At 41.1% G+C, this 27,398-nt stretch overlaps 1 protein-coding gene and 2 long non-coding RNA genes across 3 annotated transcripts in view; 2 read left to right on the top strand and 1 right to left on the bottom strand.

Annotated features, from left to right (window-relative positions):
* Positions 1–27,398, top strand: part of LOC129051651 (uncharacterized) — a 67,994-nt gene that overhangs the window by 17,820 nt on the left and 22,776 nt on the right. The window lies entirely within an intron of this gene.
* Positions 143–22,934, bottom strand: LOC134760295 (uncharacterized). The gene is made up of 3 exons (XR_010137577.1): positions 22,847–22,934; positions 9,131–9,211; positions 143–412 (listed from the first exon to the last, which is right to left on the bottom strand). It is a non-coding gene; the product is annotated as an uncharacterized LOC134760295 (long non-coding RNA).
* Positions 2,866–27,398, top strand: part of LOC129051666 (uncharacterized) — a 38,023-nt gene continuing 13,490 nt past the window's right edge. Inside the window, exon 1 of the long non-coding RNA XR_008516096.2 lies at positions 2,866–4,878. This is a non-coding gene — a long non-coding RNA (uncharacterized LOC129051666). The remainder of the gene's footprint in view (positions 4,879–27,398) is intronic.

Genomic DNA, 27,398 nt, shown 5'->3' with positions numbered 1-27,398 from the left:
CCTGAGGCTTGCTGTAATATATTTTATAAGACTGTAATGGAACTTAGCAATTTAATCAGAGTATGTGCTTCTCATCATATTCTTAAAAAATACAATGCATCAGCAAATGTTGCATTATGGGCTATGAAATTCCTTCTGTTAGTTGTTCACATTTTGGCCTGTGCCCACTGTGTTTTGTATGATGGACAAACCAAATAATCATTGTGTAAGTAAGGTAGAGCTTTATATTTTTTCCAATGTGTAAACACTCTGTAAATAGGCAGTCCTTGGTGGGTGTGGCAGCTCCCCTATCTCATCAGGAACCTGGACTCCTCTCTTTCTTCTCTGCTATCCTCAGTGTGTAGTTCTCATCTTTCAGGCTGCCTGGTGGTTGCAAGATGACTGCTGAAGTTCTAGTCATGACACCCATGTTCTAGACAGGAAGAAGGAGGAAAGGGAGAAGGTAGCTGAATACAATGTAACAACTTCCATTTAAATTTTGTGGTAGAATGTCTGCAAAGATGGCTGCCAATAATTTTTGTAGGCTTAAGTCATTTTTCCTATCAAGGGGTATAGTCTGTTTCTCTTCTCCTTTAGTCAGGGCTGGCCCTATGACTTGCTTTGACCAATAGAATGTATTGGAAGGCCTTGCTAGGCTTTGCTGCTTCTGTTTACCCTCTTGGGATCCAGCTGCCATGTAAAGAAGCTTAGACTAGAATATATATATATATCTGGAGTACAATGGTGTGAACACAGCTCACTGCAGCCTCAACCTCCCAGGCTCAGGTGATCCTCCCACCTCGGCTTCGATAGTAGCTGGGACTACAGGTGCACTTTACCATGCTCAGCTAATTTTTTGTAGAGACAGGGTTTTGCCATTTTGCCCAGGTTGGTCTTGAACTCCTTGGCTCAAGTGATCCATCCACCTCAGCCTCCCAAAGTGCTGGGATTACAGGTGTGAGCCACCACAGCTGGCCCAGACTAAACTATTGAATAATGAACAACTATGTGAAGAGAGGCCTAGTCAGTACCCAGCTGTTCCAAGTACCCCAGTTGAGGCATAAGTCACGTGTATGAAGCCATCTTGGGTGTACCAGTCCCAGTCAAACTCCACTTGATACCATGTGGAATGCAAGAACCACCCAGTTGAGCCCTGTCAACTTATAGAAATGATCAGAAATATAGTAAATCATTGCTGAATTGTGCCAAAACACAATTAATTGGCTCTCTGCCTCCAAATACCAGATGGTCAAGAAGTGAACTTCATTAATTGGGCTCTTTGCCATACTAGACATGTTATGAGTCTGTTACTATAAAGGAAGGGGATGGCTGTCTGGGATGGGGAGGAGTGATAACAGTTGGCCACAGTCACTAATCACAAGATGGCATCTTGGGACAGAAAAGGCATCTCTGGGACCCCAGAAGCAGGGTCCTGTGGGATTGTTACTCTCATGCTTTGGCATTAATGGGACTGGGCCACCCACAGAGGCTGTGCTTTTGTGTCCTGCCTCGGCCCTTCCTCTGCTCTGAAGCTTGCTGCCTCACAGTTTCTGTGCCTGTGTGACCTCAGGCCCCACTCTGTGTGCACTGTGAGCTCCCAGCTCCTGGCTGCTGCCAGGTAGCCTAACTCCTGTTCTCAGAGAGGAAGTCGAATGGTATCAGCTCCAATGTCCAGTGAGGTCATGCAAAGGTCATCTCTGGTTTCTGGATTGGCTGCACAGCCCTTATCCAGTCAGCTCTGGCAGGAGAGGGACATGGCTTCATGAGGGTTTTGCCAATAACTAGGGTTGTGGGAAGCACAGGCTCTCTTGGGGGCACCATGCATGTGGCAACTAATGTTCTCTTCCAGTTTTTTGAGCGGGAATGAGGCAGGGGAGGAAGACTGTGTGACATGGTAGATTTGCCTTGAGCTCTAGAAGAACTGGATCAAGTTCTGGCTACTTCACTTAATGGCTGTGTTACTTTGAGCAGGTTTTATAGAACTTTGCCTCAGTTTTCTTGGGGTGATTGGTACTCACTTCAGAAGTTTATTGTGAAGATTAAATGAGAGAGTGTGTGTAAAACACATAGTGTGTGCTTACCAAATGTAACAAAAGAGCAACTGTGAGTCTCTTTTGTGGAATCAATGTTCCTTTAAAAATTAGCCATCAATCAAGTGATATTTTCCCAGAGATGTCCATTATACTATTGAGAATTCTAAGTAAAAAGTTTATTTCCAATGATATTACATCATTTAAAAACTTCTTTTAAAATATTGCAAAACTTTTTTCAAAATCATGACTTGAGAGGGAAATTTACTGGTAATACATTAAAGGTAACCAAAAGTCTCTCCATATTATATATACCTGTTTTTTCTCTGTCTGGAGTAAGCAGTGGCAGTTTGGGAGTCTGGGCTCATGGGATGCCCCTCTACTTACTGGTTCACATGATCACATCATCGCCCAACATGGGGTGGGACTTAGACTGCCTCCCTGGGGCAAGGGCAGCTCGAGAGAAAAAGCAGCAGGTGCTTTGGAAGACAGGCTTTCAATTCCTTCGAGGCTGCAACTTAACTCAAGGTATGTGTGATCTTCCTATGGTAAGGCTTTTAAAATTTTTGTAAAGTAGAGTCTCTCAATTGCTTATGTAATAGCAATGGACAGGGATGTCACAAGTTATTGATGCATTTATTTGATATTTTTTCTAGTGTTTATAGTGAGCACAGGTTTGCCATTCTGTTTATGGTGTATCTTTAAAATGACTGTTTGCATAATGTATTACTTCCATAAAGACAAATTCCTTGCAGAGGATTTTTTGCTCTTGTTAGACTATCATGCTCTGTAAAAATGTAGGTATCACTATCTTTTCTTTTCTTTTTTTTTTTTTTTAAGAAATTGGATCATGCTCTGTTGCTCAGGCTGAAGTACAGTGATATGTTCATTGCTCACTGTAACCTTAAACTCGGGCTCAAGTGATTTTCCTGCCTCAGCCTCGCAAGTAATCGGGACCACATGTGTGAGCTACAATACTATCATTCTTTAAGTTGGACACACTCTTAGTTGGTTGTGACATTTCTTTTTATAACTCCTGAGGGGCAGGTGGTACCACATATAGAAATTGATTTTGATTTTGTGAACTTGAGGCTGATGTGGGTTTATAAGTGCTGGTTGGAGACTGTACTCACATCTTAGTGCAGTCTGTCAATATGAGGGAAGAAAAACAATGGCTTATCCTAAAACAGCTAGTTTTTACTTATTTATAAGTAATCTACCCTTAGAAAGTTCAGACAGGACAGGAGGGTGTGAGACCTCCCTCCTATCCCACTTGCTGGAGGTAGGTGGCTGCTGCTAAGAGTCTCTCATTCTTCTTTCTGTGTGTGTGCATTAACAAATATACATATGCATGTCTTGTTTCTATGTAATGCAAATAGTGTCTCACTGTATGTTTTGTTATTGCATCTTTTTGTACATATCTAAATGTGTTCCCATTGCAGCATACATAGCTCTATTTCATTCTTTAAACTGTATCATTGTATCCTCTTGCATGGCTGGACCACAATTGACCAATGCCATATGAAGATAATTTCCAAAAAGACTATGTTTAAAGCTAAACACTTCACTAAATTTTTAAAAATTATACAAAAAAAAGCATGCCCACCATAGCATGTGTAACAAAGCAGAGACGTATAAAGAAAAATTCAGTAATACACTCTTTGCCTCTGATTGTACCCTTTGAGGTACAATCTGAATAGTTTGATTTGGAACTTTCTGCATCTTTCTCTCTGCTCAAATGTGTATGTGTTGTGTGTGGAAATGTGCATGGACTTTTTTCCTATTACGTATTTGTTCAAAAATAGTCTTATTCTCTGGCCGGGCATGGTGGCTTACACTTGTAGTCCCAGCACTTCGGGAGACTGAGGCGGGTGGACCACTTGAGGTCAGGAGTTCAAGACTAGCCTGGACAACATGGCAAAATCCTGTCTCTACTAAAAATACAAAAATTAGCTGGGCGTGGTGGCACATGCCTGTAATCCCAGCTACTCAAGAGGCTGAGACAGGAGAATCGCTTGAACCCAGGAGGCGGAGGTTGTGGTGAGCTGAGATTGCATCACTGCACTCCAGCCTAGGTGACAGAGCTAGACTCTGTCTCAAAAAAAAAAAAAAAAAAAAGGCTTATTCTTTCTATATGTGTCTCTAATTTTCTTTTATTTTCCTCCCTCTAAACAATATACCACTGGCCTATTTCTAGATAAGTAAGTATACGAGTAACTTATTCTTTTCCATGGCTGTATACTATTCATTGGTTCATTGGTACAGATATCATTCCTCTATTTGAGATATTTAGAATGTATCCAGTTTTATTTTTTTCCATTATAAACAGTGCTGGTACTTTTATTCCTGTAGGAGAAATTCCTCAAAGTGTGACTCCTGGGCCAAAGGTGATGTATATTTCTAATTTTAATGGATGTTGTCAGATCATTTTCCAAAAGATTGTAAAGATTTATATCCCCACCAGTGATATATGATATGTGCATTTCGTCATATCTTCATCAGTGCTAGGTGCTGTTAGTCTTTAACATGTTTACCCATCTGTTCATATTGTTTTAATTTGAATTGGTCTTACAGTTAGTGGTGTTGGACATCTTTCTGGAGGCATGCAAGTTGGTTTGCCCATGTGTCTAATGGGTTTAAATGTGGTGACCTTTAAAAGATCACCTTCCAAGACTAGAGTAGGACACAGCAGCATGGAGCAGGCATCATATTTATGATAGGTGGGGTATATGTCAGTTCGTGTCCCCTGGGTGGCTACCATCACAATAGGATGGTGATGCCCACCATTAACACCTCTTCCACCCGGCTGTGCTCCTGGATCATCTCCATGGCTTCTGGGCTGCGCAGCTCCAGGGACCATGCTTATATGGTAAGTGGACAAGGAGTGGCAATTCCCACAGACTCCCACAGATTGCACCCTCTAGGGCTGTGCATTGCCAGGACCTTGGTCCTGCTTTGTGACAGTACTCACAAGGTTGTAAGTTAACCTCCATGTATATGTGTGTTTGTCATCTTTTCAGTCATTGAGCTTGCTAAACTTTGATTCCCCAGTGTTTAATCTAGTGCCTGGCACATCATCAGGCCTCCAAGATGTTTGCTCATTGAGTGAATGAAAGTTGTCTGCAAGAGCTGGCAGGTTGATTGGACACAGTGGCTCATGCCTGTAGTCCCAGCACTTTGGGAGGCCAAGGTGGGAGGATTACTTCAGCCCAGGAGTTTGAGACCAGCCTGGGCAATTACAGTGAGACATCGTCTCTACAGAAAATGAAAAACGTAGCCAGGCATTGTGGTGCGTGCCTGTAGTCCCAGTTACTCGAGAGGCTGAGGCAGGAGGATCGCTTGAGCCCAGGAGATTGAGGCTGGGGTAAGCTGTGTTCACATCACTGTACTCCAGCCTGGGCAACAAGCAAGACCCTGTCTCAAAAAAAAAAAAAAAAAAAAAAGCAGGTCTCTGAAAGTGGTGGGTAAGGGACCTGGTGTGTGTGTTTGTGTGTGGTGTGTGAGTGGGGTGTGTGAGTGGGGTTTGTGTGAGAGTGGTGTGTGTGTATGTGTGTTTGTAGAAATGCCAGGCATTAGAACTGGGTTCAGGGGCAACCGAGAGGAAGCTCAACCCAGTAGTGTGGACAGCTGCCCAGCAGCTCATGCCCTTTTCCCTCTACCCACTTCCCTCCCAGATAGTGACCTGTGAGGCCTCTCTGCTGTTCCCTCTCCCTCTGACTTGATCTTGGAGATGCCAGCCTTCTCTGAGAAATCCCTCCAACCCACAGCTCAAGAGGCCTCTTTGCACAAGGACAAGGGGATTATGTTAGATGAGGCCAATTATTCCCCCTACTATTAGTCCCTGCGAATATGGGGTCAGCAGACCAACATTTGACTTGTCTGTAGTTAAAAAGAAATTGTCCTAACCCCAATGACAGAGCTCAGAAAAATAATGACTATTAATGATTAAAGGAACTGTGTGTGTGAGCGCATGTATGTAGTGTACGCATTTTTGTGTGGGATACATTGTGAAGGGATCGGGGGTTGGGGATCCGTAATCATATGAACAACCAAAGCCAGACAGAATAACATTTCACTCATGTATTTATTTTCTTCTATTCATTCATACAACAGATTTTAGACAGGTTCAGTGCTCTCAACCTTTTTGAGGTCAAAAAGTTCTCTGATAATCTGATAAAAGCTATCAACATTTTCTCTCACAAAAGCACCTCTTACATACACAAAAGTGTTGCGTTCAATTTGGGGGGGCTTCACCAATCCCCCGAGACCTCTAGGTTCCTTAGCCCTTTGGCTGTAACCTCGGAGGAGGAAAGATATCCTAGAGGTATCTGATTTCTTAAAGGACTATTACCACATTATAATTACTTTTTTTCCCCAAGAGCTAATTAAAGCACCCACAAAGCATTGAGATTTACTTAGTCAGCTGAGTCACAATGGAACAGTAAAGAAAGCGGGATAGAAGCGTCTGTTGCCAGAAGCACATGAATGCCAGGTGATGATTAGAAAAAAAATCTTATAAGAGAGATAAAAAGCATCGTTTTCACTTTGAACTTGAAAAACATCTACACTGCACAGAAGCATGTGGTCCAAGTTAAACGTGACAATAACAAACAACAGAAAGAGTTCAGAGCTGTAATCATAGGCACTCAGAGCCGTAGAGACTTTTTAGAAGGTGCATAATGCATTTACCCTCAGTGCTTTCTTGTACATTTACTCCATAATTTTGCCATATTTTCCTATTCTAAAGCTAAATGTTTTCTTTATCATCACTTGATGGGAAAGGGCCCTGTATGATACCCACGCCAGAGGCCACACACCTGCCAGCCCCAGGGACTGCTGGCAAGGCAGGAGCTGATGGGTATAGCTGAGAGCCTTCTAGAAGGGTGGATGGGAGAAGTGCAGGGGAGCCTCTTTTTCCATTGAGGGGCTGTAATTTTCATACTGAGACTTTTTTTCCCTTTTTTTGAGACGGAGTCTCGCTCTGTCACCCAGGCTGGAGTGCGGTGGCACGTTCTCAGCTCACTGTAACCTCTGCCTCCTGGGTTCAAGCAATTCTCCTGCCTCAGACTCCCGAGTAGCTGAGACTACAAGTGTACAAGTGCATGCCACCATGGCCTGCTAGTTTTTGTATTTTTAGTAGAGATGGGGTTTCACTATGTTGGCCAGGCTGGTCTCGAACTCCTGACCTCTCAGGTGATCCACCCGCCTTGGCCTCCCAAAGTGCTGAGATTACAGGCGTGAGCCATCGTACCCGGCCAACCTGGGGTTTTCAAAATGTCCTCACCGTCCTAGGCATTGGCTGTGAGCGACCATTGCCCTAGGATTTGCCTATTTTCTTTTCTTGACTGTCAGTCAGTACCACCTTGACTGTCCAGGGTCTTTGAACACTAGTTTTCTGGATTAATAAACGTCAATCCGGCCAGGTGCAGTGGCTCACCCCTGTAATCCCGGCACTGTACTAGGCCGAGGCGGGCAGATCACGAGGTCAGGAGTTTGAGAGCAGCCTGGCCAACATGATGAAACCCTGTCTCTACTGAAGATACAAAAGACAATTAGCTGGGCATGGTGGCATATGCCTGTAATCCCAGCTACTCAGGAGGCTGAGGCAGGAGAATCACTTGAACATGGGAGGCGGAGGTTGCGGTGAGCCAAGATCGTGCCACTGCACTCCAGCCTGGGCAACAGGGAGAGACTCCGTATCAAAAAATAAAAATAAATAAATAAATAAATAAATAAATAAATGTATGTCAATCCTTTACATCCACATGTCCTGTATCTTTGAACAGAAATCTTTCCAAAATCTCCCTGCATGTTTTGACCTCACTGAACTGAATAAATTGGTTTTATTCTGGGTAGGATGGGGAGGAAGCCCCAATGGGTTGGTTAATGCTCTGGGAGTCCATGCTGGCTCAGAAGAGTTCCACGGGTTGGGCTAATTACCTGTTTGCCTCTTTCTCACAGAAGTGCAAATGAAACTGTGGGGCATCTGACCTGGAGGTAGTTTAACGTGGCTGCTTTTTCTTCAAAATTAATCAATGAGTTATAAGTGGAAGCAATCTTTTTCCACAATGCATAACACTTTATTAAATGCCAGAAAAACTCCACCTTTTTCTTTTTCTCTGCCTTTCTCTGTGTCCTTTGATTTTCCACTGACTTCCCCAACATTGTCTATGCATCTTGAACACAATGCATTTCTTCAGCCTGCTCTTCTATCTTACTGATATTGAAGTTGTTACAATATGCAGGAGATGCATCTTTCACCATTTCCCGGTTTTATCCAAGGCCAACTTTGTCTGCTCAGTGTACCTTTGCCAACATAATACGAGACTACAGTTCCTCCATGGCTTCCTTGATAGTTTACTTTTTCACTGAATTCCAAGCACAGGCAATATCTGAAAATTAGATTTTTAGTATTCTGAGACCAAAAGTCTTGTAGGATGCTGTGCCAGTTATTAAGCTGTTGGTTCTTAGCTGCAAACCCACCCTGCCCTGCTCTGCTCTGTGAGGCTGGGGCTGCTACTCTGCAAATCTCATTTCTGCTTCTCCAGTAAGGCTCTGTCAATAGGGGGTGCTAGATAGAAACTGCAAGGCTGCAGGAGGGAGAAGGGACTTGCAGTGGCCTCCCCTTCCCTGCTTGTGGTTCCTCTGAAATTCAGCCCAGTAATGATTCTTCACTCTGGCAGAGACAGTTCCTCCCATGGAAGCGACTGAATCCTGTTAGATCCTGTTTGTAGTTTTTTCAACACTTGTAAAGCCAGTTTCATCCTGTCACTCTGAGAGACATCAGCACCCGCCACCCAGCACCTCTGCTTCAGAGGTCTGAGTCCCAGACCCACTGGGCTCTTGTCCAAGCTCAGAGACATCAGCACCAACTGGCCAGTACTCTCTCCTCAAAGGTCTGGGCCCCTGTCCCTCTGAGCAGCTCAGAAACACCAGTGCCAGTGGAAGCAGCTTGCCCTCTTGTGACAGAGGTAACTAGCCTTCCCTTCCTGGAAAATTTCCTCAGGAAATGTTTCATAAAATGAAATTCTCTAATAGCACTTTATTTTCTGAAAAATGTCTTGGACCATAAGTTGAATCTGTGAGGTAAGAGTGATGGATACAAAAAGGATAACACTAACCTTGGACTCTTTCATTGCTCAAGAGGAGCTCCACGTCTGTAGCAGTTGAGTCATTTGCTGTCCTCAGGCAAACCCCTAGTTCTGTAATAACCATTAGATACAGTTGCATAAATATAATGCAATCATGAAAGTCTCTTTCTCAGCCATGCATTGACTTATACTTTGCAAAGAGCTGGTAAAAATGTGACACCTTGGAGAGCCTGGAAAAGATTAGATTTTTCCCTAGGCACCAAAGGTTCTGTTTTTGTTTTTTAATTTTTCAGTGGATACCTATAGCATTAGAATATTCCCTAAGAATCAATGTGTCCCTTTTTTCCAGCTTAAAATCAAGGGCATGAGCCCCACTTACAAGGAAACTGGCAAGCAACAGTAAACAAACCCATTGCATCAGCTTTATATAAATGCCCAAGAGAAAGAAATACATTTATCTGAGAATACCACACATTGTCCAACAACTCCATGGTCCAGCGATTCTTGTCATGACTCACTTTGAAATAGACAAGTCATTGTTTAGAAAATATGTAGCTCAGTCAGACATATTTATTCATTGAAATCTTTTGCCTTTGGCTGAGCCCTGAGCCAATATTTCCCTGAAAACCTCTTCCTCCTCTGCAACTTCTTTCTCCAGAGCAGGACAGTGGTCAATGACTTTAACAATCAAATATGAACCTGCTGAGAATTTGATGAGATCCTTTCTGATCTCTGATGTCCTATAATGCGGATGCCTTCTCTTGCTTTAAGTTTCCTTTCTTGCAGAGCCTGAGACAAGGATTCTGCTACAGCTAGTTTATTTGGGATGTGATTCCCAAAGAAGGGAGCATGGGGCAGAGAAGAAGCAGAGGTTACCTCTAAGGTTGGTGGAGCTTGATTCTGTCAGGCCTGGAGTTAGCACACAGAAGGCCTCTGAGAACCATCTGCTATAGGCCAGGAGCCTGGAGCATTTCTCCATTGGCTTCCATTGCCAATTGGTTGAAGGCTACCTGGGGCTGTTCACTATCTTGCACTTCTGGGTTGCATAGAGTGGGATTATGTGAGACAGCACAAGCTGGGGTTGCGGATGCTGTCACAGCTCACATGAAACTGTCTCCCACAGTTGCAGCTCCAGTCAGAGCAGGGTAGATGGGATGGTCATAGTCACCAGAAGTGAGCAGCTGGCTTTGGAGCTGGACTACCTGGGATCAGGTCCCTAGCTCCATCGCTGATTAGCCATGAGATTTTGGGCACATAAACATTACTTTTCTTGTCAGTGTAACAGGGGTAATAATAGGGTTTACCTTATGGAGTGTTGTGATCAGTAAAGATTAGCTATGGTTATCCAACAATGCTCTCCTTGTTTAAACTGTGTGCAAATCTCCCTTTTATCTTTTAAGGTGGGCAAGACTTCTCTGTGTTTCTGTATTTCTCTTCTGTGCCAGCACATGCTCAATGAAGTACTCCTTCCCTTTCCAGTTGCATACTTTAGGGTTTTGCAGCTTAGCTGCCCTTCTGAGGACTCCCCTACATGGTTTCCCTCCTCCTTTTTCATCCCTCTGCTTCTCCGCCTCCCTACCCTGTTTGTCCTCAGGGTACAGAGGGGCTGCAGATCTCAAGCCCTCAGTGTGCCCTCCTGCTGCTGCTGACAACAGCCCTGTGGGGCTGGGATCACATTGTACTTCCTTGAAAAACTCACTGCAATCCGCCCTACTTTCTTGCAAGTGCTGATGTAAACATTTCTCTGCCAGAATCTGATAACATTCTAACACTGCGAGTACATAGATTAATGTCAACACTTTTGGTGATGCTCTAAATACAGATAAGCTAAAGTGGTTCAGCTAATGTCAGCATTCAAGGGCCTAAACTTCCCAAACTGACTACAGCTGCTCTAGAGCTTACTTACTACTGCTAGGAAAAAGCATCACACCTCCTGGCAAACACAGATATTTTTCTTTTTCAGATAGTAAGATACAGGTTGAGTTGAGTATCCCTTATCTGAAATGCTTGAAACCAGAAGTGTTGCAGATTTCAATATTTTTCAGATTTTGGAATATTTGCATTACATTTAGTTGTTCAGCATCCCTTAGCCAAAAAATCTAAAATTGGAAATGCTCCAATGAGCATCTCTTTTGAGCATCATGTTGGTACTTAAAAAGTTTTGGATTTTAGAGCATTTCAGATTTCAGCTTTCCAGAATAGGGATACTCAACCTGTAATAATTTTAACCTTGGCTGACAGAATGCTCGGAGCTAAATTGTATGTTCCAACCTAAGAGTTATACTTCACTGATGTTTTCTGATATATCCATCTTTTCCCCTGGATAATTAACTCTTATTTTAATTATCCTAATATATAGGTATTTTGTTGTAAGCCATGTGAAATCCTTATGGAAGTAAGCAGTGTGTGAGTAGAAAATGATGCGTGAATTTTAGAGGTGTCATTGCCCCATGAAAATATACAACCTATGTTGGTTATATAGTTGTTCCTGAACACAACATCTTTCAAGACCAGGATTTTTAAAACTCATTACCTGAGTAGTTGGTAGTTTCCATTCTCTTTTGTTTAATATTTCAGAGGATATGTAGTATTTTAGTGAGGAGGTTTTGGGTGCAGGGTACTAAAAACCTAATCCAATGCACAGGCTTGAACATTAGATGGGATTCACTGAGGTTTTGTGACACAAATGCTTGGTGGGCTCCAGGTGTGGTTTGATCAGGGTTCTGGTTCTGTCTTAACTTCTCTTAGTTTCTCCTGCCTTGTGTGGGCTTTGTCTTTAGGCTGGCTTTCCTCGGCAGGGCAGGCCTGCCAGTTGTCTCTGATGAAGACATACTCTCTCTGCAGGAGTTCATCCTTGAACCAAATACCACAGCAAGGGGAGTGGGGGGTGCCCTGATTGGGCTAGACTGGTCAGGCCCAGGCTGATGCTGGGATGCATGGGGGAGTCAACCCCACACAAAGCCCAGGTGCTTCACAGTGGGGGTGGGGTGGGGTGGCAGACAGGAAGGGAGGTTTATTCTCACTCCATTGACAAGGCTGATGAAAAGAACCACTAGGAGAAGAGCCACTATAAAACTCTGCACATATAATTATTTGGGATGAACAATGCCAGGTTGAGCTTGATGGGCCTTCTAAGTCCTTTTGGAGCCCTCTCACTTTCTGGTAAGCCTTTAGACAAAATCTGCTTTGCGATGCCTCTAGAATGGGGCAGGTGGAAAGCTTCCTGCAATTACATTCCTTTTATATAATGTTTCTCCACCAGAGGTTTGCAGTTTTATAGGATTCACCTGCCAATTGGCAACTGATTTGAGACATGTTAGTGCATCAGCAGAAGTGGGGGCCATGCCGAGGGAGCAGCCTGGTGCTTGGCGGAATGTATCCTCTAATCACTTTACACCAGAAAGACCCTTAAAGCAATTATACACTTCTGCAAAGAGAACTCGAAAAGGGTTCTGGATACTTTCTCCTCTTAATTTACCAAAGAATATGCCAATTCTTTTTAGAAAGTAAACTTTTTTCCCTAGTAACTATATTGTCCCATATCTGGTTATAATTTATGCCTGAAGTAAGTAATTAATAGAGGACTGCCAGAATTTATGAGAATAAGAAACCCCATGAGTTCACACGTGCACACACACACACTCAGAGGACATTGATATAGTTTGGATACTTGTGCCCTACAAATCTCACGTTGGAATGTCAACCCCAATGTTGGAGGTGGGCCTAGTGGGAGGTGTTTGCATCACAGGGGTGGATCCCTCTTGAGTGGCCTGGTGCCATCCTTGTGGTAATGAGTGAGTTCTTGCTCTACCAATTCACCCAAGATCTGGTTATTTAAAAGAGCCTGAGACATCCCTCTCTCTCTCTTGCTCCCTCTCTCACTATGTGATATACTGGCTCCCCTTCACCTGCTGCCATGATTGGAAGCTTCCTGAGGCCCTATGCTTTCTGTATAGCCTGCAGAAACATGAGCCAAATAAACCCCTGTTCTTTATAAATTACCCAGTTTCAGATATCCCTTTATTGCAAAGTAAACAGTCTAAGAAAACTGCTGTTTTCTTTACCTGTAGTGTGCTTTTCACTGCCTAGCTAAAAGGAGACAATGGCCTCTGTAAAGTGCCTTGTCATGGACAAGTGATGCTGGCATATCATTATAATTGTGACCTATGAAATCTTTGCCTATTCTCAGTTTGCAAATATTTTTCTGCTGACAGTTCTATATAGTATCCCCTGCTTATCTGCAGGGGACATATTCCAAGACCCCCCAATGGATACCTGAAACCATGAATACTAAAGAACTCTATATATACTGTGGTTTTTTCCTATACATATATTCCTATTATAAAGTTTAATTTATAAATTAGGCACAGGAAGAGATTACAGCAAATTATAATAAAACAGACAATTATAATATGCCAGCACCACTATTCTTGCACATTGGGGCCATTACAAACTAAAATAAGGGTTACTTGAACATAAGCACTGTGATGTCACGGCAGTTGATCTGATAACCCAGATGGCTACTAAATGACCCATAGGCAGGTAGCATCTACAGTGTAGATCCACTAGACGAAGGGATGTTTCACATCCTAGGAGGGACGGGACAGATGGCCTGAGATTTCATCATGCCACAGAACAGCACACAATTTAAAACGTATGAGTTGGCCAGGCGCAGTGGCTCACACCAGTAATCGCAGCACTTTGGGAGGCTGATGTGGGTAGATCACTTGAGCCCAGGAGTTCAAGACCACCCTGGGCAACATGGCGAACTCCTATCTTTACAAAAAATACAAAAACTAACCAGGCGTGGTGGTGCATGTCTATAGTCCCAGATACTTAGGGGGCTGAGGTTGGAGGATTGCTTGAGCCTGAGAGACCACGGCTGCAGTGAGCCAAGATTGCGCCATTGCACTCTAGCCTGGGTGACAGAGTGAGATTCTGTCTCAAAAATTTTTTTTTTTAAAAAGGATGAATTATTTATTTCTAAAATTTCTCTTTTAGTTTTTTTGGATGTGAGTGGATGATGAGCCACATATCCCTTTGGTTGGCTGAGGGTAACTGAAACCATGGAAAGCAAAACTGTGGATAAAGGGGGACTATTATAATTTTAGCTGTATTATGTTTAGGTCTATCATCCATATTGAATTAATTTTGTATATGAGTTGAGATAGGAATTGAGATTCATTTTCTTCCCCATATGGATATCTATTTTTCCAGCATCATTTGTTGGAAAGCGCTTACTTTTCCCATTGGAGCTTCAGTGGCTTTGTCAGTCATTAAGTAACCTTATAGGTGTGAGTCTAGGTCTAGGCTGCCTGTTGTGTTTTATTCATGTATTTGCATAAATTTGCTTTGTGTACATTAGCTTGGCTACCGGAGCCTCAAACTCAGGTTGTGGAAGTCCTCATATTCTGTCTTGTCAGTATTAATTTAGAGATCCTAGGACCTTAGTATTTCCATATAAATGTCAGAATCAATACGTCAGTTTCTCTGAAAACTTGACCTAATTATCAGTCAGATTGCATTGAATCTATAGATCAATCTGGGGAGACTGTATATTATAAAAGCATTGGGTTTTTCAACTTATGAACATGAAATGCCTCTCCATGTATTTAGGTCTTCTAAATTCATAGTTTTCTGCATTGAGTTATTAAATATCTTTTGTTAACCTTATTTCTAAGTATTTAATGTTCCAGATATCATTATAAATAAAATTGGTTTTTAAACTTTACCTTTTTTTGCTGGTAGTAAATCAAAATATAATTGATTTTTGCAGATTGAGCTTGTATTCTGTGACTTTGCTATTTTTACATAAATTCCTCAGGATTCTCTTTGCAAACAATGATGTCATTTGTACACAAAGAGAGTTTTACTTCTTCATTTTCAATCTTTATGCCTATTATTTCTTTTTGTTTTATTTTACTGCCTAGGACGTCCGGTACAATGTTGAACAGAAGTGGTGAGAGTAAACATTTTTAGCTTGTTCTTGATAATAAAAGAGGACAATATTTCACCATTATCATAAATGGCAGTTGAACTTAGGGAAATAATGTTTCTGCTTATGAAATGATTACATATTTGTCTTCTCTTTCATTTTGTTAATATGGTGGATTACATTGACAATTTAATATGTTAAATCAACATTGCATTCTTGTGATACGCCTACTTGTTCATGGAATATGATCTTTTGCATGTATTTTTGTATTTGATTTGCTAGTAGTTTGTTTAGGTTCATGAGGGATATTCTGTAGTTTTCTTTTATTGTAATATATTTGTTAGTTTTTTGGTATCCAAATTTATGTAGGCCTCATAAAAGTGATTCAGACAATGTTCTCTTCTCTTGTGTTTTAGAAAGAGTTTGTCTATATTTGATGTCATTTCTTTCTCAAATGTTTGGCAGAAATCACCAGAGAAACTATCTGAGTCTGGAATTTTCTTTGTGTGAAGATTTTTGATAATACGTTCAATTTCTTTACTAAGTATAAGGCTAGTAACATTTTTTTCATTGTGTGTTATTTTTATTTTTCAAAGGATTATTCCATTTTATCCAAATTGACAAATTTATTGGCATAAAGTATTCATATATTGCCTTATTATGTTTTAAATGTCTATCAGCTCTATACTGGTGTCCCTGATTTCTTTCTTGATCTTGCTAATTTGTGTCTTCTTTTTTCCTTTCTTAGTCTAGGTAGAGGTATATAGTTTTTATTCATATTTTTAAAGAACCACCTTTTGGCTCTGTTATTTTTCTGTTGTTTGCCTGCTTTCTCTTTCATTAGTTTTGGCTTTATTTTCTCATTCCTTGGCATTTCTTATAATGTAGATCTGCTGGCAATGAACTCAGGTAGTTTTTATTTGCCTGAAAATATTTTTCTTACTTTCATTCTTGAAGAATATTTTGTTTGGATATCAAATTCTAGGTTGACAGTGTTCCCCCCACCCCAGCACTTTAACTGTGTGGTTCCGTTATTTTCTGGCCTATGTTTTATCTGATGAAAACTTGGCCATCACTTATATTCTTATTCCCTTCTACGCAATTTATCTTTTTTTCAGATAGGGTCTCACCCTCTCACCCATGCTAGAGTTCAGTGGTGTGATCTCAGCTTACTGCAACCTTCACCTCCCAAGCTCAAGCGAGCCTCCCACCTCAGACCCCCAAGTAGCTGGGACCACAGGTGCATGCCACCACACCCGGCTAATTTTTTTATTTTTAGTAGAGATGGGGTTTTGCTATGTTGTTCAGCCTAGTCTCAAACTCATGAGCTGCACCGATCTGTCTGCCTCAATCTCCCAAAGTGCTGGGATTACAAGCATGAGCCACCATACCCAGACTTTAATTTATCATTTTTATTTGGCTGTTTTTTTTTTTTTTTTTTTTCCCCAGAAATGCAGTCCACTATGTTGCTCAGGCTGGTCTTGAACTCCTGGCGTCAAGCAATCCTCCCACCTTAGTCTCCCAAAATGCTGGGATTATAGGCATGAGCCACCATGCCCAGCCAATAATTTTTTTAACCTCTGATTTCAGAAGTTTGATTGTAATATATATGCACACATACACACACACATATATGTATATATATATATGCATGTAGAGATATACATAGGACATTGACAATTTTAATATGTTAAATCAACATTGCATTCTTGTGATAAACCTACTTGTTCATGGTTTTTTTAAAATATATTTTTATATTTGCATATATATTTGTATTTGCATATTTTTATATATATCTCCACATAGCATATATATATATATTTATTTCACTAAATTTGGGGACATTTTGGCCCTTGTTTTTCTTTTTTTTTTTTTTTCTTTTATTATTATTATTATTATTATTATACTTTAGGTTTTATGGTACATGTGCGCAATGTGCAGGTAAGTTACATATGTATACATGTGCCATGCTGGTGCGCTGCACCCACCAACTCGTCATCTCGCATTAGGTATATCTCCCAATGCTATCCCTCCCCCCTCCCCCCACCCCACAACAGTCCCCGGAGTGTGATGTTCCCCTTCCTGTGTCCATGTGTTCTCATTGTTCAATTCCCACCTATGAGTGAGAATATGCGGTGTTTGGTTTTTTGTTCTTGCGATAGTTTACTGAGAATGATGATTTCCAATTTCATCCATGTCCCTACAAAGGACGTGAACTCATCATTTTTTATGGCTGCATAGTATTCCATGGTGTATATGTGCCACATTTTCTTAATCCAGTCTATCATTGTTGGACATTTGGTTTGGTTCCAAGTCTTTGCTATTGTGAATAATGCTGCAATAAACATACGTGTGCATGTGTCTTTATAGCAGCATGATTTATAGTCCTTTAGGTATATACCCAGTAATGGGATGGCTGGGTCGAATGGAATTTGTAGTTCTAGATCCCTGAGGAATCGCCACACTGACTTCCACAAGGGTTGAACTAGTTTACAGTCCCACCAACAGTGTAAAAGTGTTCCTATTTCTCCACATCCTCTCCAGCACCTGTTGTTTCCTGACTTTTTAATGATTGCCATTCTAACTGGTGTGAGATGGTATCTCATTGTGGTTTTGATTTTCATTTCTCTGATGGCCAGTGATGGTGAGCATTTTTTCATGTGTTTTTTGGCTGCATAAATGTCTTCTTTTGAGAAGTGTCTGTTCATGTCCTTCGCCCACTTTTTGATGGGGTTGTTTGTTTTTTTCTTGTAAATTTGTTGGAGTTCATTGTAGATTCTGGATATTAGCCCTTTGTCAGATGAGTAGGTTGCAAAAATTTTCTCCCATTTTGTAGGTTGTCTGTTCACTCTGATGGTAGTTTCTTTTGCTGTGCAGAAGCTCTTGAGTTTAATTAGATCCCATTTGTCAATTTTGGCTTTTGTTGCCATTGCTTTTGGTGTTTTAGACATGAAGTCCTTGCCCATGCCTGTGTCCTGAATGGTAATGCCTAGGTTTTCTTCTAGGGTTTTTATGGTTTTAGGTCTAACATTTAAGTCTTTAATCCATCTTGAATTGATTTTTGTATAAGGTGTAAGGAAGGGATCCAGTTTCAGCTTTCTACATATGGCTAGCCAGTTTTCCCAGCACCATTTATTAAATAGGGAATTCTTTCCCCATTTCTTGTTTTTGTCAGGTTTGTCAAAGATCAGATAATTGTAGATATGTGGCATTATTTCTGACGGCTCTGTTCTGTTCCATTGATCTATATCTCTGTTTTGGTACCAGTACCATGCTGTTTTAGTTACTGTAGCCTTGTAGTATAGTTTGAAGTCAGGTAGTGTGATGCCTCCAGCTTTGTTCTTTTGGCTTAGGATTGACTTGGCGATGCAGGCTCTTTTTTGGTTCCATATGAACTTTAGAGTAGTTTTTTCCAATTCTGTGAAGAAAGTCATTGGTAGCTTGATGGGGATGGCATTGAATCTGTAAATTACCTTGGGAAGGATGGCCATTTTCATGATATTGATTCTTCCTACCCATGAGCATGGAATGTTCTTCCATTTGTTTGTATCCTCTTTTATTTCCTTGAGCAGTGGTTTGTAGTTCTCCTTGAAGAGGTCTTTCACATCCCTTGTAAGTTGGATTCCTAGGTATTTTATTCTCTTTGAAGCAATTGTGAATGGGAGTTCACTCATGATTTGGCTCTCTGTTTGTCTGTTATTGATGTATAAGAATGCTTGTGATTTTTGCACATTGATTTTGTATCCTGAGACTTTGCTGAAGTTGCTTATCAGCTTAAGGAGATTTTGGGCTGAGACAATGGGGTTTTCTAGATATACAATCATGTCATCTGCAAACAGGGACAATTTGACTTCCTCTTTTCCTAATTGAATACCCTTGGTTTCCTTCTCCTGCCTAATTGCCCTGGCCAGAACTTCCAACACTATGTTGAATAGAAGTGGTGAGAGAGGGCATCCCTGTCTTGTGCCAGTTTTCAAAGGGAATGCTTCCAGTTTTTGCCCATTCAGTATGATATTGGCTGTGGGTTTGTCATAAATAGCTCTTATTATTTTGAGATACGTCCCATCAATTCCTAATTTATTGAGAGTTTTTAGCATGAAGCGTTGTTGAATTTTGTCAAAGGCCTTTTCTGCATCTATTGAGATAATCATGTGGTTTTTGTCTTTCGTTCTGTTTATATGCTGGATTACATTTATTGATTTGCGTATATTGAACCAGCCTTGCATCCCAGGGATGAAGCCCACTTGATCATGGTGGATAAGCTTTTTGATGTGCTGCTGGATTCTGTTTGCCAGTATTTTATTGAGGATTTTTGCATCAATGTTCATCAAGGATATTGGTCTAAAATTCTCTTTTTTTGTTGTGTCTCTGCCAGGCTTTGTTATCAGGATGATGCTGGCCTCATAAAATGAGTTAGGGAGGATTCCCTCTTTTTCTATTGATTGGAATAGTTTCAGAAGGAATGGTACCAGCTCCTCCTTGTACCTCTGGTAGAATTCGGCTGTGAACCCATCTGGTCCTGGACTTTTTTTGGTTGGTAAGCTATTGATTATTGCCACAATTTCAGCTCCTGTTATTGGTCTATTCAGAGATTCAACTTCTTCCTGGTTTAGTCTTGGGAGGGTGTATGTGTTGAGGAATTTATCCATTTCTTCCAGATTTTCTAGTTTATTTGCATAGAGGTGTTTGTAATATTCTCTGATGGTAGTTTGTATTTCTGTGGGATTGGTGGTGATATCCCCTTTATCATTTTTTATTGCATCTATTTGATTCTTCTCTCTTTTTTTCTTTATTAATCTTGCTAGCGGTCTATCAATTTTGTTGATCCTTTCAAAAAACCAGCTCCTGGATTCATTTATTTTTTGAAGGGTTTTTTGTGTCTTTATTTCTTTCAGTTCTGCTCTGATTTTAGTTATTTCTTGCCTTCTGCTAGCTTTTGAATGTGTTTGCTCTTGCTTTTCTAGTTCTTTTAATTGTGATGTTAGGGTGTCAATTTTGGATCTTTCCTGCTTTCTCTTGTGGGCATTTAGTGCTATAAATTTCCCTCTACACACTGCTTTGAATGCATCCCAGAGATTCTGGTATGTTGTGTCTTGGTTCTCGTTGGTTTCAAAGAACATCTTTATTTCTGCCTTCATTTCATTATGTACCCAGTAGTCATTCAGGAGCAGGTTGTTCAGTTTCCATGTAGTTGAGCGGTTTTGAGTGAGATTCTTAATCCTGAGTTCTAGCTTGATTGCACTGTGATCTGAGAGACAGTTTGTTACAATTTCTGTTCTTTTACATTTATTGAGGAGAGCTTTACTTCCAAGTATATGGTCAATTTTGAAATAGGTGTGGTGTGGTGCTGAAAAAAATGTATATTCTGTTGATTTGGGGTGGAGAGTTCTGTAGATGTCTATTAGGTCCACTTGGTGCAGAGCTGAGTTCAATTCCTGGGTATCCTTGTTGACTTTCTGTCTCGTTGATCTGTCTAATGTTGATAGTGGGGTGTTAAAGTCTCCCATTATTAATGTGTGGGAGTCTAAGTCTGTTTGTAGGTCACTCAGGACTTGCTTTATGAATCTGGGTGCTCCTGTATTGGGTGCATATATATTTAGGATAGTTAGCTCTTCTTGTTGAATTAATCCCTTTACCATTATGTAATGGCCTTCTTTGTCTCTTTTGATCTTTGTTGGTTTAAAGTCTGTTTTATCAGAAACTAGGATTGCAACCCCTGCCTTTTTTTGTTTTCCATTTGCTTGGTAGATCTTCCTCCATCCTTTTATTTTGAGCCTATGTGTGTCTCTGCACGTGAGATGGGTTTCCTGAATACAGCACACTGATGGGTCTTGAGTCTTTATCCAGTTTGCCAGTCTGTGTCTTTTAATTGGAGCATTTAGTCCATTTACATTTAAGGTTAATATTGTTATGTGTGAATTTGATCCTGTCATGATGATGTTAGCTGGATATTTTGCTCGTTAGTTGATGCAGTCTCTTCCTAGTCTCGATGTTCTTTACATTTCGGTATGATTTTGCAGTGGCTGGTACCGGTTGTGCCTTTCCATGTTTAGCGCTTCCTTCAGGAGCTCTTTTAGGGTAGGCCTGGTGGTGACAAAATCTCTCAGCATTTGCTTGTCTGTAAAGTATTTTATTTCTCCTTCACTTATGAAGCTTAGTTTGGCAGGATATGAAATTCTGGGTTGCAAATTCTTTTCTTTAAGAATGTTGAATATTGGCCCCCACTCTCTTCTGGCTTGTAGGGTTTCTGCCGAGAGATCCGCTGTAAGTCTGATGGGCTTCCCTTTGATGGTAACCCGACCTTTCTCTCTGGCTGCCCTTAACATTTTTTCCTTCATTTCAACTTTGGTGAATCTGACAATTATGTGTCTTGGAGTTGCTCTTCTCGAGGAGTATCTTTGTGGCGTTCTCTGTATTTCCTGAATCTGAATGTTGGCCTGCCTTGCTAGATTGGGGAAGTTCTCCTGGATAATATCCTGCAGAGTGTTTTCCAACTTGTTTCCATTCTCCCCGTCACTTTCAGGTACACCAATCAGACGTAGATTTGGTCTTTTCACATAGTCCCACATTTCTTGGAGGCTTTGCTCGTTTCTTTTTATTCTTTTTTCTCTAAACTTCCCTTCTCGCTTCATTTCATTCATTTCATCTTCCAGGGCTGATACCCTTTCTTCCATTTGATCGCATCGGCTCCTGAGGCTTCTGCATTCTTCACGTAGTTCTCGAGCCTTGGTTTTCAGCTCCATCAGCTCCTTTAAGCACTTCTCTATATTGGTTATTCTAGTTATACATTCTTCTAAATTTTTTTCAAGTTTTCAACTTCTTTGCCTTTGGTTTGAATATCCTCCCATAGCTCGGAGTAATTTGATTGTCTGAAGCCTTCTTCTCTCAGCTCGTCAAAGTCATTCTCCGTCCAGCTTTGTTCCGTTGCTGGTGAGGAACTGCGTTCCTTTGGAGGAGGAGAGGTACTCTGGTTTTTAGAGTTTCCAGTTTTTCTGCTCTGTTTTTTCCCCATCTTTGTGGTTTTATCTACTTTTGGTCTTTGATGATGGTGATGTACAGATGGGTTTTTGGTGTGGATGTCCTTTCTGTTAGTTTTCCTTCTAACAGACAGAACCCTCAGCTGCAGGTCTGTTGGAGTACCTGGCCAGCCGTGTGAGGTGTCAGTGTGCCCCTGCTGGGGGGTGCCTCCCAGTTAGGCTGCTCGGGGGTTAGGGGTCAGGGACCCACTTGAGGAGGCAGTCAGCCCGTTCTCAGATCTCCAGCTGCGTGCTGGGAGAACCACTGCTCTCCTCACAGCTGTCAGACAGGGACATTTAAGTCTGCAGAGGTTACTGCTGTCTTTTTGTTTGTCTGTGCCCTGCCCCCAGAGGTGGAGCCTACAGAGGCAGGCAGGCCTCCTTGAGCTGTGGTGGGCTCCACCCAGTTCAAGCTTCCAGGCTGCTTTGTTTACCTAAGCGAGCCTGGGCAATGGCGGGCGCCCCTCCCCCAGCCTCGCTGCCGACTTGCTGTTTGATCTCAGACGGCTGTGCTAGCAATCAGCGAGACTCCGTGGGTGTAGGACCCTCTGAGCCAGGTGTGGGCTATACTCTCCTGGGGCACCGTTTCCTAAGCCCGTCGGAAAAGCACAGTATTCGGGTGGGAGTGGCCCGATTTTCCAGGTGCCGTCTGTCACCCCTAGAAGGGGAACTCCCTGACCCCTTGCGCTTCCCGAGTGAGGCAATGCCTCGCCCCTGCTTCGGCTGGCGCACAGTGCGCTCACCCACTGACCTGCGCCCACTGTCTGGCACTCCCTAGTGAGAAGAACACGGTACCTCAGATGGAAATGCAGAAATCACCCGTCTTCTGCGTCGCTCGCGCTGGGAGCTGTAGACCGGAGCTGTTCCTATTCGGCCATCTTGGCTCCTCCCCCCCTGGCCCTTGTTTTTCAAAAAACTTTAATTTTTGCTTCATTCTTTCTCTCTTTTTTTGGAGCCCCAATTATATGTATATACCTTTTGATATTATCCCATAGGTTAAATTTTTTTTTCTTGAGATTGAATTATGTTGACTAATCTTTTTTTCAAAATCACAGGTTCTTCTAACATTTTCAATATTCTATTAAGCCCATCCAGTGAATTTTTTATTTTACATGTTGTAATTGTGAGCTTGGTATATTTAATGTTTCTGTTTCTCTGCAAAGATTTCCTATTTGTCAATTCATTAGGAACTTATTTTCTTTTACATCTTTGAACATAGTTTCATTTGCTGCTTTAAAAATCTTCATCTGCTAAATCCAACGTGTTGGTTATATTAGGATCAATCTCCATGGGCTGCCTTTGTCTTTTGTATATGGAGTGTCATTTCCTGTTTGTGTGTGCATGAGTGAGCACACACACTCCCCTATATGTCTAGTGATTTTTATTTTATTCTGGACATTGTGGACAATGTGCTATACAGCCTATGGCTTCTCTTGTGGTTCCTCTGAAGAGATTTAAATTTTTGTTTGAGGCCAGGTGCAGTGACTGACACCTATAATCCCAGCACTTTGGGAGGCCAAGGTGGGAGAATTACTTGAGCGCAGGAGTTTGAGACCAGCCTGGGCAACACAGGGAGACTTCCTCTCTACTAAAAATTAAAAGACAAGTTAGACATGGTGGCATGTACCTGTAGTCCCAGCTACTTGGGAGGCTGAGGCCAAGGATTGCTTGAGCCCATAAGCTTGAGGTTGCAGTGAGCTATGATTGTGCCACTGACCTCCAGCTTGGGTGACAGAGTGAGACTTTGTGTCAAAAAAAAAAGTTCTATTTAAGCAGAAAATTAACTTGGTTGAACTCAAATTCCAAAAATCTGTCATAGCTGTGGTGAGAAACAGCTGACATTTTGTCTAATTCTTTTAGTCTTACATAGGCTGCTTGAAGTCTGTCTCATACATGCATAGTTCAGGGGCATTGAGAGATTTACAGAGTTTATATTCTGAATTTGGAGCTCCTCTCCCTTGGCTCTCTCCTTTTAATGCTTTCTCTCAACACTTTTCAGCTGTGGTGATAGCCCTGAGTTTTATCCTTTGATTTCCCCAAGCCAGTAAGACTGCAAGTTTCTATTTGATTTCAAGATGCCCTGGGAGGTGCCAACTGGGATCTTGCTGCCTTCAGGCAAGAAGCTGTGAAAACAGAAAACTCATTAATGTGGGTCTCTTCTTTGAAGGGCAGACTCCTGTCCAGTTTCTGTTTTCTTTTGGTCCCCTTTCAGTGCCTTTAGATTGTTATTTTTAGATAGTTTTAAAAAATATTTCTTCCAGAATTTATAGTTGTTATCTGCAGATTGGTCTTACACAGACTTCCCTACCATTACCATGTCAGTTGTCTTTTGACTTTGTTCATGATGTTTTTTAACATGCAAACATCTTTTATTTTTATAAATGTAAATTAATCAATATTTTCTTTTATTGCCTCTGGATTTTAGGTCACAGTTCTTTCTTCCCACCCAAGTTAAACAGAAATTCACCAATGTTTTCTTCTAGTGCTTGTATGGGTTTGTTAAAAATTTTTACGTTATTTTCCTAATATATTCGGAGTTCATGTATAAAGTGTGAGGTATAATCTAATTTTATCTTTTTACAAATGGTTAATTCATTGTTCCAAGGCTATTTATTAAAAAGTCCATCTTTGTCCTAATGATATGAGATGTAACCTTTATCATATTCTAAATTTCCACATATACTGTGGTCTATTTTGAAATTTATATCCTATTCTGTCTACTCACTGGCATCTCACTGTTTTAATTAAAGAGGCTTTAATGTATGTTTTCATATAGGAAAGTGTTAGTCCTGACTTGTGTCTTTTCTTTTTCATTGTTTTCCAATTTCTGTGTGTTTACTTTTCACTGTAAATTTTTAAACAGCCATATTGGGAAGTAATTTACATACCATACATTTTACCCATTTAACATGTCCAATTTAATATTTTTTAGTATATTCAATATGTTTTGTATATTGAAAACATCATCCCCATTTAATTTTAGAACATTGTTGCCCCTCCTAAAAGAAACCCTATACTCATTATCAGTCATTCCCTATTCTTTTGCCTACTCTCCTCCCAGCCCTAAGCCATCACTATTCTATTTATTTTATTTATTTATTTTTTTGAGACTGAATCTCCTTCTCTTGCTCAGGCTGGAGTGCAGTGGCATGATCTCAGCTCACTGCAACCTCCACCTCTTGGGCTCAAGTGATTCTCATGTCTCAGCCTCCTGAGTAGCTGGGATTACACGCATGCACCACTGTGCCCAGGTAATTTTTGTATTTTTAGTAGAGACAGGGTTTCACCCTGTTGGCCAGGCTGGTCTAAAGCTTCTGGCCTCAAGTAATCCACCCATCTCGGCCTCCCAAAGTGCTGGGATTATAGGTATGAGCCATTGCACCCGGCCTCTGCTTTCTTTCTCTATAAATTTGCCTACTTTGGACATTTCATATAAATAGAATCATATAACATGTGATATTTTGTGATTAATCATATAAATTTTAGTGCCAACTTAGCATCATAAAAAATGCTTGCTGGTATTTTTATTGATATTTCATTAAATTTATAAATTAAGGAGAACTGACATCTTTGTGATATAGAGTTTTCCTACAAGAAGAATAAGAGCTGTTTTTCCATTTGTTCAAATCTAGTTTTCTGTCATCAGGAATTTGAAATTTTCCTCATTTAGATTTTACACATTTCTTGTTAAGTTTATTCCTATATATTTTATTTCATGTTGTGTTGCTATTATAAATGGGATTTGCAGTACCATTATATTTTCTAACTGGTTATTGTATGCGTTTTTAAAGACTATTGTTTCTAAGGTTAATTTTACCTTCTTTTATCTTATTGAATTATTTTATTGTTTTAGTTGTGTTGATTTTCTAAGACTTTCCAAGTATACTCTCATATCATCTTCAAATAGAAATGGGTTTACTTCTTTTGCAATTCTCTGTCTTGCAAACATCTAAGTGCTCTCCCTTATCTATAGGCATTGACTATTATCTGCCATACAATGTTGAATAACAGAGGAGATAAAAGTCATTCTTACTTTGTTTCTTATCTTAATAGAAATGCTTCTAATGGGAAACAAATCCTTTCATTAGCATACACACCTTGAATGGCTTATTCTTGTCTGTTTAATAAATTAATATTTATTCCTCTGTCTCTTGGAGTTATGATTAACCTCAAATCTTTGCTTTGGATTCACAAATCCATTTTGTGACTCACAGTGGTATTAGATTACATGGAGTCGTGTTACAAGCTATATGTTAATGTACGAAATCTGTCCCAATGTCTCCAGCTTGGGTCACTATACTCTAAAAGACTTTTGCCTATTTAAATGAGTAAAATGTTATCTTTTTGGTATAATCACTCCAGAAAACTTTATGGCAGTATTTACTAAAGCAAGAACATATACTATGATCCAGCGATTTCCTCCTGTATATATCCCAGAAAATGACTGCTATGTCCTACAAAGAACATGGGTTAGAATGTTCATAAAAGCTTTATTCATAGTCGCTAAAAACCACAAACCATCCAAATTCTCATTGTAAGTAAAATGGATATGAGACAGGAGAGTTTCCTTGACCCCCACACAGGACTTGTGACAGGGGTGGCTCGTTTACTCGGCCACCATACTCAAACCCTTTGCAGGAGGGGGAGCATGCAGGTGAGCAGGTGCAGGAGCTGGGCGAATACCTTTGGGTACCAGCAGGAATGAGCTCTGTACTGGCCCATGGCAGCATCTAGGGGTTGCCCACAATTTCTGGAGGCCCAGAGGGTGTATGTTACAAACAATGCTCTTTTAGCCCTGCCTTCCGTCCGTGGATGGCTTAAGTGTTAAACAGCTCAGTGAAGAGTCAGCGTGACAGCCTTTTTGGGTTCCCGTACCCAGTGCATCCTGAATTCTTGTCTGGAGTCCAGGAAGAATCAGGTTACATGAACAGATTAAAGGGTGGCGTATGTGGAGGATTTTATTGACCAGTCGAAGTGGCTGTCAGTGGGATGAGGAGTTGGAAAGGGAATGGAATGGAAAGATAATCCCTGACCATCCCCAGCCAAACTCTGAACATTTGGATGCTTCTTCTTTCTCTCCTTTGCTGCACCACTCTGTTCATCCACCAGTGGAGCTTGGGGTTTTTATGGGTACAGGGTGAGGGGTGTGGTGGGCCAGGGTGTTTTTGGAAAAGGTAGCATTCACCTGGGAAATGCACATTCTCATTTAGGGTGGCAGATCCAGACTTTAGAGTGGAGCCCTTGCCAGGGACCCTGCCCTTTTCTACACAGTATTTCGCTGCCTCCTATCCATGTCTTATGATACATTCAAACAATGGAATTCTATGTAGCAACAAGAATGAACTGT

Source organism: Pongo abelii, chromosome 17 (assembly GCF_028885655.2).
Source record: "Pongo abelii isolate AG06213 chromosome 17, NHGRI_mPonAbe1-v2.0_pri, whole genome shotgun sequence".
In the NCBI taxonomy this organism is placed as follows: domain Eukaryota; kingdom Metazoa; phylum Chordata; class Mammalia; order Primates; family Hominidae; genus Pongo; species Pongo abelii.
This window is presented reverse-complemented; position numbering and strand designations above follow the sequence as displayed.